Below are 12,695 nucleotides of genomic sequence, written 5' to 3' on the forward strand. Positions count from 1 at the left end.
GCTGTGGGTGTTGTTACTGGTGCTGTGGGTGTTGGTACTGGTGCTGTGGGTGTTGGTACTGGTGCTGTGGGTGTTGGTACTGGTGCTGTGGTTGTTGCTACTGGTGCTGTGGGTGTTGTTACTGGTGCTGTGGTTGTTGTTACTGGTGCTGTGGGTGTTGTTACTGGTGCTGTGGGTGTTGGTACTGGTGCTGTGGGTGTTGGTACTGGTGCTGTGGGTGTTGTTACTGGTGCTGTGGTTGTTGTTACTGGTGCTGTGGGTGTTGTTACTGGTGCTGTGGGTGTTGTTACTGGTGCTGTGGGTGTTGGTACTGGTGCTGTGGGTGTTGTTACTGGTGCTGTGGGTGTTGTTACTGGTGCTGTAGGTGTTGTTACTGGTGCTGTGGTTGTTGCTACTGCTGCTGTGGGTGTTGTTACTGCTGCTGTGGGTGTTGCTACTGCTGCTGCGGGTGTTGTTACTGGTGCTGTGGGTGTTGTTACTGGTGCTGTAGGTGTTGTTACTGGTGCTGTGGGTGTTGTTACTGGTGCTGTAGGTGTTGTTACTGGTGCTGTGGGTGTTGCTACTGCTGCTGTGGGTGTTGTTACTGCTGCTGTGGGTGTTGCTACTGCTGCTGTGGGTGTTGTTACTGCTGATGTGGGTGTTGTTACTGGTGCTGTAGGTGTTGTTACTGGTGCTGTGGGTGTTGTTACTGGTGCTGTAGGTGTTGTTACTGGTGCTGTGGGTGTTGCTACTGCTGCTGTGGGTGTTGTTACTGGTGCTGTGGGTGTTGTTACTGGTGCTGTGGGTGTTGTTACTGGTGCTGTGGGTGTTGTTACTGGTGCAGTGGTTGTTGTTACTGGTGCTGTGGGTGTTGTTACTGGTGCTGTGGGTGTTGCTACTGCTGCTGTGGATGTTGTTACTGGTGCTGTGGGTGTTGTTACTGGTGTTGTGGGTGTTGTTACTGCTGCTGTGGGTGTTGTTACTGCTGCTGTGGGTGTTGTTACTGCTGCTGTGGGTGTTGTTACTGATGCTGTGGGTGTTGTTACTGCTGCTGTGGGTGTTGTTACTGGTGCTGTGGGTGTTGCTACTGCTGCTGTGGGTGTTGCTACTGCTGCTGTGGGTGTTGTTACTGGTGCTGTGGGTGTTGCTACTGCTGCTGTGGGTGTTGTTACTGGTGCTGTGGGTGCTGCTACTGCTGCTGTGGATGTTGTTACTGCTGCTGTGGGTGTTGTTACTGGTGCTGTGGGTGTTGCTACTGCTGCTGTGGGTGTTGTTACTGGTGCTGTGGGTGTTGCTACTGCTGCTGTGGGTGTTGTTACTGGTGCTGTGGGTGTTGCTACTGGTGCAGTGGGTGTTGTTACTGGTGCTGTGGGTGTTGTTACTGCTGCTGTGGGTGTTGTTACTGGTGCTGTGGGTGTTGTTACTGGTGCTGTGGGTGTTGTTACTGGTGCTGTGGGTGTTGTTACCGGTGCTGTGGTTGTTACTGGTGCTGTGGTTGTTGCTACTGCTGCTGTGGGTGTTGTTACTGCTGCTGTGGGTGTTGCTACTGGTGCTGTGGGTGTTGTTACTGGTGCTGTGGGTATTGCTACTGCTGCTGTGGGTGTTGTTACTGGTGCTGTGGGTGTTGTTACTGGTGCTGTAGGTGTTGTTACTGCTGCTGTGGGTGTTGTTACTGGTGCTGTGGGTGTTGTTACTGCTGCTGTGGGTGTTGCTACTGCTGCTGTGGATGTTGTTACTGCTGCTGTGGGTGTTGTTACTGGTGCTCTGGGTGTTGCTACTGGTGCTGTGGGTGTTGTTACTGGTGCTGTGGGTGTTGCTACTGCTGCTGTGGGTGTTGTTACTGGTGCTGTGGGTGTTGCTACTGCTGCTGTGGGTGTTGTTACTGGTGCTGTGGGTGTTGTTACTGGCGCTGTGGGTGTTGTTACTGCTGCTGTGGGTGTTGCTACTGCTGCTGTGGGTGTTGTTACTGCTGCTGTGGGTGTTGTTACTGGTGTTGTGGGTGTTGTTACTGGTGCTGTGGGTGTTGCTACTGGTGCTGTGGGTGTTGTTACTGGTGCTGTGGGTGTTGCTACTGCTGCTGTGGGTGTTGTTACTGGTGCTGTGGGTGTTGTTACTGGTGCTGTGGGTGTTGCTACTGCTGCTGTGGGTGTTGTTACTGGTGCTGTGGTTGTTGCTACTGGTGCTGTGGTTGTTGCTACTGCTGCTGTGGGTGTTGTTACTGGTGCTGTGGGTGTTGCTACTGCTGCTGTGGATGTTGTTACTGCTGCTGTGGGTGTTGCTACTGGTGCTGTGGGTGTTGTTACTGGTGCTGTGGGTGTTGCTACTGCTTCTGTGGGTGTTGCTACTGCTGTGGGTGTTGTTGCTACTGCTGTGGGTGTTGTTACTGGTGCTGTGGGTGTTGTTACTGGTGTTGTGGGTGTTGTTACTGGTGCTGTGGGTGTTGTTACTGGTGCTGTGGGTGTTGCTACTGGTGCTGTGGTTGTTGCTACTGCTGTGGGTGTTGTTACTGGAGCTGTGGGTGTTGTTACTGGTGCTGTGGGTGTTGCTACTGGTGCTGTGGGTGTTGCTACTGCTGCTGTGGGTGTTGTTACTGGTGCTGTGGGTGTTGTTACTGGTGCTGTGGGTGTTGCTACTGGTGCTGTGGTTGTTGCTGCTGCTATAGTTGTTGCTACTGGTGCTGTGGGTGTTGTTACTGGTGCTGTGGTTGTTGTTACTGGTGCTGTGGGTGTTGCTACTGGTGCTGTGGTTGTTGCTACTGCTGTGGGTGTTGTTACTGGTGCTGTGGGTGTTGTTACTGGTGCTGTGGTTGTTGCTACTGCTGTGGGTGTTGTTACTGGTGCTGTGGGTGTTGCTACTGGTGCTGTGGTTGTTGCTACTGCTGTGGGTGTTGTTACTGGTGCTGTGGGTGTTGTTACTGGTGCTGTGGGTGTTGCTACTGGTGCTGTGGTTGTTGCTACTGCTGTGGGTGTTGTTACTGGTGCTGTGGTTGTTGCTACTGCTGTGAGTGTTGTTACTGGAGCTGTGGGTGTTTTTACTGGTGCTGTGGGTGTTGTTACTGGTGCTGTGGGTGTTGTTACTGGTGTTGTGGGTGTTGTTACTGGTGCTGTGGTTGTTGCTACTGCTGTGGGTGTTGTTACTGGAGCTGTGGGTGTTGTTACTGGTGCTGTGGGTGTTGCTACTGCTGCTGTGGGTGTTGTTACTGGTGCTGAGGGTGTTGTTACTGGTGCTGTGGGTGTTGCTACTGCTGCTGTGGGTGTTGCTACTGGTGCTGTGGTTGTTGCTACTGCTGTGGGTGTTGTTACTGGAGCTGTGGGTGTTGTTACTGGTGCTGTGGATGTTGTTACTGGTGCTGTGGGTGTTGTTACTGCTGCTGTGGGTGTTGTTACTGGTGCTGTGGGTGTTGCTACTGCTGCTGTGGGTGTTGTTACTGGTGCTGTGGTTGTTGCTACTGGTGCTGTGGTTGTTGCTACTGCTGCTGTGGGTGTTGTTACTGGTGCTGTGGGTGTTGCTACTGCTGCTGTGGATGTTGTTACTGCTGCTGTGGGTGTTGCTACTGGTGCTGTGGGTGTTGTTACTGGTGCTGTGGGTGTTGCTACTGCTGTGGGTGTTGTTGCTACTGCTGTGGGTGTTGTTACTGGCGCTGTGGGTGTTGTTACTGGTGCTGTGGGTGTTGTTACTGGTGCTGTGGGTGTTGTTACTGGTGCTGTGGGTGTTGCTACTGGTGCTGTTGTTGTTGCTACTGCTGTGGGTGTTGTTACTGGAGCTGTGGGTGTTGTTACTGGTGCTGTGGGTGTTGCTACTGGTGCTGTGGGTGTTGCTACTGCTGCTGTGGGTGTTGTTACTGGTGCTGTGGGTGTTGTTACTGGTGCTGTGGGTGTTGCTACTGGTGCTGTGGTTGTTGCTGCTGCTGTGGTTGTTGCTACTGGTGCTGTGGGTGTTGTTACTGGTGCTGTGGTTGTTGTTACTGGTGTTGTGGGTGTTGCTACTGGTGCTGTGGTTGTTGCTACTGCTGTGGGTGTTGTTACTGGTGCTGTGGGTGTTGTTACTGGTGCTGTGGTTGTTGCTACTGCTGTGGGTGTTGTTACTGGTGCTGTGGGTGTTGCTACTGGTGCTGTGGTTGTTGCTACTGCTGTGGGTGTTGTTACTGGTGCTGTGGGTGTTGTTACTGGTGCTGTGGGTGTTGCTACTGGTGCTGTGGTTGTTGCTACTGCTGTGGGTGTTGTTACTGGAGCTGTGGGTGTTTTTACTGGTGCTGTGGGTGTTGTTACTGGTGCTGTGGGTGTTGCTACTGGTGCTGTGGGTGTTGTTACTGGTGCTGTGGTTGTTGCTACTGCTGTGGGTGTTGCTACTGGAGCTGTGGGTGTTGTTACTGGTGCTGTGGGTGTTGTTACTGGTGCTGTGGGTGTTGTTACTGGTGCTGTGGGTGTTGTTACTGGTGCTGTGGTTGTTGCTACTGCTGTGGGTGTTGTTACTGGAGCTGTGGGTGTTGTTACTGGTGCTGTGGGTGTTGTTACTGGTGCTGTGGGTGTTGCTACTGGTGCTGTGGGTGTTGTTACTGGTGCTGTGGGTGTTGTTACTGGTGCTGTGGGTGTTGTTACTGGTGCTGTGGGTGTTGCTACTGGTGCTGTGGGTGTTGCTACTGGTGTTGTGGGTGTTGTTACTGCTGCTGTGGGTGTTGTTACTGGTGCTGTGGATGCTAATGTTACTACTAGTGTTTCTGCTGCTACTAATGTATTACTCCTACTGCTGTTACTAGTGCTACAGGTGGTGCTGTTATCTCTGCTACAACTCTAGATATTATTAATACTATTCTCTTACGGCTGCTTCTATCGCATCCTCTGATCTAATGATGCTGTTAGGCTACTGTTATTAATGATGCTGTTAGGCTACTCTTATTAATGATGCTGTTAGGCTACTGTTATTAATGATGCTGTTAGGCTACTGTTATTAATGATGCTGTTAGGCTACTGTTATTAATGATGCTGTTAGGCTACTGTTATTAATGATGCTGTTAGGCTACTCTTATTAATGATGCTGTTAGGCTACTGTTATTAATGATGCTGTTAGGCTACTGTTATTAATGATGCTGTTAGGCTACTGTTATTAATGATGCTGTTAGGCTACTGTTATTAATGATGCTGTTAGGCTACTGTTATTAATGATGTTGTTAGGCTACTCTTATTAATGATGCTGTTAGGCTACTGTTATTAATGATGCTGTTAGGCTACTCTTATTAATGATGCTGTTAGGCTACTGTTATTAATGATGCTGTTAGGCTACTCTTATTAATGATGCTGTTAGGCTACTCTTATTAATGATGCTGTTAGGCTATTGTTATTAATGATGCTGTTAGGCTACTCTTATTAATGATGCTGTTAGGCTACTGTTATTAATGATGCTGTTAGGCTACTGTTATTAATGATGCTGTTAGGCTACTGTTATTAATGATGCTGTTAGGCTATTGTTATTAATGATGCTGTTAGGCTACTCTTATTAATGATGCTGTTAGGCTACTGTTATTAATGATGCTGTTAGGCTACTGTTATTAATGATGCTGTTAGGCTACTCTTATTAATGATGCTGTTAGGCTACTGTTATTAATGATGCTGTTAGGCTACTGTTATTAATGATGCTGTTAGGCTACTGTTATTAATGATGCTGTTAGGCTATTGTTATTAATGATGCTGTTAGGCTACTCTTATTAATGATGCTGTTAGGCTACTGTTATTAATGATGCTGTTAGGCTATTGTTATTAATGATGCTGTTAGGCTACTCTTATTAATGATGCTGTTAGGCTACTGTTATTAATGATGCTGTTAGGCTACTGTTATTAATGATGCTGTTAGGCTACTCTTATTAATGATGCTGTTAGGCTACTGTTATTAATGATGCTGTTAGGCTACTGTTATTAATGATGCTGTTAGGCTACTGTTATTAATGATGCTGTTAGGCTACTGTTATTAATGATGCTGTTAGGCTACTGTTATTAATGATGCTGTTAGGCTACTCTTATTAATGATGCTGTTAGGCTACTCTTATTAATGATGCTGTTAGGCTACTCTTATTAATGATGCTGTTAGGCTACTGTTATTAATGATGCTGTTAGGCTATTGTTATTAATGATGCTGTTAGGCTACTGTTATTAATGATGCTGTTAGGCTACTCTTATTAATGATGCTGTTAGGCTACTCTTATTAATGATGCTGTTAGGCTACTGTTATTAATAATGCTGTTAGGCTACTGTTATTAATGATGCTGTTAGGCTACTCTTATTAATGATGCTGTTAGGCTACTCTTATTAATGATGCTGTTAGGCTACTCTTATTAATGATGCTGTTAGGCTACTACTACTGATCACGCAGGGTAGAGGGCGTGGGTGTTGTAGCACAAGTTATGTACCACACCGGGCTTGTGGTGGTGCGTGTACCATAAGTCCAGGACCGTACAAGGAGATCCCCTAGTATATGCACCACTTGTGGCTCAGGATACTTGACGGTGAATTCAATACCTGAGTGTGTGGGGGTGGAAGACACCTGTTGCCTCAGGTGTTGTGTACACCAGCACCTGTGTGTGTGTGTGTGTGTGTGTACTCACCTAGTTGTACTCACCTAGTTGTGTTTGCGGGGGTTGAGCTCTGGCTCTTTGGTCCCGCCTCTCAACCGTCAATCAACAGGTGTACAGATTCCTGAGCCTATCGGGCTCTGTCATATTTACACTTGAAACTGTGTATGGAGTCAGCCTCCACCACATCACCCCCTAATGCATTCCATTTGTCAACCACTCTGACACTAAAAAAATTCTTTCTAATATCTCTGTGGCTCATTTGGGCACTCAGTTTCCACCTGTGTCCCCTTGTGCGTGTTCCCCTTGTGTTAAATAGACTGTCTTTATCTACCCTATCAATTCCCTTCAGAATCTTGAATGTGGTGATCATGTCCCTCCTAACTCTTCTGTCTTCCAGCGAAGTGAGGTTTAATTCCCGTAGTCTCTCCTCGTAGCTCATACCTCTCAGCTCGGGTACTAGTCCGGTGGCAAACCTTTGAACCTTTTCCAGTTTAGTCTTATCCTTGACTAGATATGGACTCCATGCTTGGGCTGCATACTCCAGGATTGGCCTGACATATGTGGTATACAAAGTTCTGAATGATTCTTTACACAAATTTCTGAATGCCGTTCGTATGTTGGCCAGCCTGGCATATGCCGCTGATGTTATCCGCTTGATATGTGCTGCAGGAGACAGGTCTGGCGTGATATCAACCCCCAAGTCTTTTTCCTTCTCTGACTCCTGAAGAATTTCCTCTCCCAGATGATACCTTGTATCTGGCCTCCTGCTCCCTACACCTATCTTCATTACATTACATTTGGTTGGGTTAAACTCTAACAACCATTTGTTCGACCATTCCTTCAGCTTGTCTAGGTCTTCTTGAAGCCTCAAACAGTCCTATTCTGTTTTAATCCTTCTCATAATTTTAGCATCGTCCTTGTGTGTGTGTGTGTGTGTGTGTGTGTGTATGTGTGTGTGTGTGTGTGTGTGTGTGTGTGTGTGTGTGTGTGTGTGTGTGTGCGTGTGTGTGTGTGTGTGTGTGTGTGTGTGTGTGTGTGTGTGTGTGTGTGTGTGTGTGTGTGTGTGTGTGTGTGTGTGTGTGTGCGTGTGTGTGTGTACTCACCTAGTTGTGCTTGCGGGGGTTGAGCTCTGGCTCTTTGGTCCCGCCTCTCAACTGTCAATCAACAGGTGTACAGGTTTCTGAGCCTATTGGGCTCTATCATATCTACACTTGAAACTGTGTATGGAGTCAGCCTCCGCCACATCACTTCCAGTGTGATGTGTGTGTTATGACTCTCGTATAGTGTAATAACCCGCCTTGTATTATCTCGACCGCGCATATATTATTTATATATCAGGGGCCTCGTGCGACAAGGTGCTTGTGATGTGGTTGGACCCCAATTAGAAACTTACACTCGCTCTTCAGTGAGGGTTTCGAACTAGACATCAACAGATTGGCGGCTCCAGGTGATAACCAGCCAGCCACTACATCCCCCCCCCCTTCCCTGGGGTGTTTTGTGGGTGCTATCGTCCCCTTGGGGAGGGAGAGGGGGTAGTCTCATGGGAGAGGCCCTGGAGGGGTGAGGTTCATGGGGGGAGGGAGGACAGGTAGAGTGGGAGTTTGGAGAGAGTTAGGTAGGTGCGGTTTGGTTCATTATAGAGACTTGGTAGAACTTTACAGACTGGGTTCAGGTGCGACAGCACAGTAACATCGAGGAATTAGACCACTAAAAGTGGTATTTGTAAATAAGGTGACACCAAGAATCTTGATAAGATCATGCATGAGATATTGAAGGCTACAGAAAGGTGTTCCTTGAATATGATATGAATAAATATGAAATGAATATAAATATAGAAAACTGCATTGAAAGAGGAAGGAGGGAGGAACAGAGAGAAGTTGGTGGTGTGGAGAGAGAGAGAGAGAGAGAGAGAGAGAGAGAGAGAGAGAGAGAGAGAGAGAGAGAGAGAGAGAGAGAGAGAGAGAGAGAGAGAGAGAGAGAGAGAGAGATAAGGGCCAACAGGGAAAAGAATCTCACACCACTTCCCAGCATCCCAAGGAACAACTAGACCAAAGTAATGAGACGAGGAGACGGCGGCGGCGGCGGCAGGTATGTGAAGTATTACAACAGCAACAGTCAGGGAGCCATACACTTGTAACAAGTAACCACCGTTGACAACTAGAAAGTAAACAAGGCTCCACACCTGTCTTCTGTCACCAACCAAACAACCTCCCACTACCACACTTACATGCCAACTACCCCCCCCCCCCCCCTTCTCTCCGACACACTCTTAACTGTTATTTCTGTATCTAACTGGTTCCAGTTCCACAGCATATATCCCCAGTCTACCCCCAACCATCAAGGCCCCTCCTCCCTACCCTTGACCATTTACCCCACTAACCACCTTACTGCCTTCCACTCTCAGGCTCTCTCCTCCAACCATTTCCATACCCTCTACACCTGTAGCAACACTGTATCCCATCCCGTGGGATGGGAGCTGGTCACACAGAGAACAGAATATCATGAAGGACCCCAAAAATCTGGTAATCAAATGCTGATGGACTGTCAAACAAAGCGGATGAATTAAAAATAAGACTGACGACACAAATCTGGATATAATAATAATAGTAGAAGCTAAATTAACTAACATGACGAGTAATGTAATATTCCCCGGACAATAGGGACAGCAGGGAGAGAAAGCAAGCAGAAGAGGAGGAGGAGGGAGAGTGGCACTGATGTCTAATAAAAGACACAAGGTTTAAAGATATCACGCTACACTACAGAACGCTACACTAGGGAATCACAATAACATTATATATATATATATATATATATATATATATATATATATATATATATATATATATATATATATATATATATATATATATATATATATATATATATATATATATATATATATGCGACAATCATAAGAGCAGGACGGGGATCGAACGCTGGTTGAACATTAGAATATTTTTTTCATCATCAGAGTGGTGAAAAATTGAACTGTGCCAAAGTGAGGTGGCGGAGGCAGACTCCACACACAGCTTTAAATGTAGATATGACAAGAGCCCAGTAGGCTCATTTCCCATCGCAAATTCAACTAGGCTAATACCCCTCCCCCCACCCGCCCACAAACACACACACAGTATTAACCTACATACTCCTCCTCTCATGGGGGGATAATTGGAGCATCTGGTAGGTAGTTATCCACTTAAGGAGACCGTGGCCCTGCATGGAAGGAACTATTTGCTCCAGCATGTTGAAGGGGAACACTTGAGTGGCTCTCGTGATCTCTCTCTCTAGTCCTCCAGACCAGAGAGAGTGACACACCACACAGGAAGATTAATTATTAATATAACATAACACCTTTATTGTCCCCTGAGTAATAAGCAAGGAACTAGCAGGGGAAAGCGACAAGCCATTACAACTATATAGCACTTGGAAGGGGTCAGGATAAGGATTGGGGATGGGACGGTGGGGAATGGAATGGTGCCCAACCACTTGTGGACGGTCGGGGATTGAACACTGACCTGCATGAAGCGAGACCGTCGCTCTACCGTCGTTCTTTCCCTCAGACTTTGTTTTGATCCTTATCTCTACCTTGGGGGGTTTAAACCATTAGAAAATCACACTTACTCCCCCAAGGAACTAATATTTGTTCTTGTTGATGATAAGACATTGTTGTGGAGGGAGGAATACCTGATACCTGGTTGATGGGGTTCTGGGAGTTCTACTCCCCAAGCCCGGCCCGAGGCCAGGCAGGACTTGTGAGCTGGAAGCTTTCTCTCTCCTTTATTTCAAAGGCAAACCTTTTGTGTATATTTTGTGTATATTCTAGCTCGAGTTTATCTTTCTATTGGGTAATTTTCTTTCTCTTTTTTTTAATGGGATTTTTCTTATTTTTTTCTTGGATTTTTTTCATTCGTTAATTAAAAAGTACAACATTCAATTAGTTATTTGTTATATATTACTTTGTATAGTATAATAAGTTCATGAATCTTAATAATAGATATCTTATTACAATTGGTGATGGAATTATAATATTCCAGCAGAAAATTATATAGAAGAGAACTTTGGTATTGTGTATGTTCATTGTGTGGTGTGGCAGAGGTCGGGAAGAGTCTGGAGAGGTCAAGAGGTCATACCGTGGTGACCTCTCCTGCTCTCGCTCGCAGGTCACTCCTCGGGTCAAGTTCATGCCCTCTGGAAATATTTGTGGTTGTGAGTGTGTTTGGTTGACATTGTGAACTTGTTATTGTGTGTTTGTTGTGTGTCGTCCAACAGCCTGGTTGATCAGTCCTGCAACCAGGAGGCCTGGTCGACGACCGGGCCGCGGGGACGCTGAGCCCCGGAAGCACCTCAAGGTACCTCAAGGTAAGGTAGGTTGTATTTTCTGTACAAGCGAGTGCTGACTCCTGTTGGCTGAGTGCTTTCCCTTCCCGTAGCTCATGGTGAGCCTTACCCTCTAGTTTTCCTGGAACACGGCTGACAAGCACTCTCGAATCTGGGGCCAGATTCACGAAGCAGTTACGCAAGCACTTACGAACCTGGGGCCAAATTCACGAAGCAGCTACGCAAGCACTTACGAACCTGGGGCCAGATTTACGAAGCAGTTACGCAAGCACTTACGAACCTGGGTCCAGATTCACGAAGCAGTTACGCAAGCACTTACGAACCTAGGGCCAGATTCACGAAGTAGTTACGCAAGCACTTACGAACCGGTACATCTTTTCTCAATCTTTGGCGGCTTTGTTTACAATTATTAAACAGTTAATGAGCTCCGAGGCACCAGGAGGCTGTTTATAACAATAACAACAGTTGATTGGCAAGTTTTCATGCTTGTAAACTGTTTAATAAATGTTACCAAAGCCGTCAAAGATTGAGGAAAAATGTACAGGTTCGCAAGTACTTGCGTAACTACTTCGTGAATCTGGCCCCTGGCTTGCGGATGGGACCGGGCTCACCTTAGTCGTTAGAATGTATATAAACGTTAAAATGTATATAAACGTTAGAATGTATATAAACGTTAGAATGTATATCAACTCGCTGTGTATACACAAAAAGATTACTACCTTATTGTCGTTGAAATCTCCCGCACTCTCTGGAGTGTTGATAATGTCTATAATTTATATTTATGTCCTGTTTACATCTTGTTCGTATGATGTATTTTTTTAACTGATTAGTGTCTTATAAGACAATATTTAATTTTTGTTAAATTCAGAAATGATAGTTTGTGTATCAAGATTAGTGTTTTATATATGTTGTTCGTGTTGACGGGGTTCGGCTATCGTAAGAGTAAGGGGTCTGGGACCGTGTAAGCTATCGTGCTATCGTTATTTGCTATAACAGGGCAGAACACAAGTAGCCAAGATCACGCTTTGGTAATGAAAGTGATAACGTTTTCGTCCATGCCGGGCTAATATTCACCAAGCATTTACGCAACTACTTACGAAACCTCTATATCTTTCGTTGATCAGTTTAAGAGCTTCTGGAATTCACAACCCAAGGGGGTTATTATGGTTGTGAATAACCTCGTGGTTCTTCGGAACTCAACAGCTGTTTAATCAATGTAAACAAAGACATCATGGTTGTTGAAAGTTGTATAGGTATCGTAAGTGGTTCAGTAAATGCTTGATTAATCTTATCCTAAGACTTAAGAGGTCGTAGATGACTGGGAGCGACTCTCCGTGTGAGTGTCAGTTATTGCTGCAGCGCTTAAACGTATTTGCCGATTTAAATACAAATTGGTATTTGTATCATAAACTGAGAAGGTGTTTGACACGGGAGAGAGAGAGAGAGAGAGAGAGAGAGAGAGAGAGAGAGAGAGAGAGAGAGAGAGAGAGAGAGAGAGAGAGAGAGAGAGAGAGAGAGAGAGAGTGAGGGGGAGAGAGAGAGAGGGGGAGAGAGAGAGAGAGAGTGAGGGGAGAGAGAGAGAGAGTGAGGGGGAGAGAGAGAGAGAGTGAGGGGGAGAGAGAGAGAGAGAGAGAGAGAGAGAGAGAGAGAGAGAGAGAGAGAGAGAGAGAGAGAGAGAGAGAGAGAGAGAGAGAGAGAGAGAGGGGGGGGTGGGAGAGAGAGAGAGTGAGGGGGAGAGAGAGAGAGAGAGTGAGGGGGAGAGAGAGAGAGAGAGAGAGTGAGGGGGAGAGAGAGAGAGAGAGAGAGAGAGAGA

This window comes from Procambarus clarkii, chromosome 14 (assembly GCF_040958095.1).
Source record: "Procambarus clarkii isolate CNS0578487 chromosome 14, FALCON_Pclarkii_2.0, whole genome shotgun sequence".
In the NCBI taxonomy this organism is placed as follows: domain Eukaryota; kingdom Metazoa; phylum Arthropoda; class Malacostraca; order Decapoda; family Cambaridae; genus Procambarus; species Procambarus clarkii.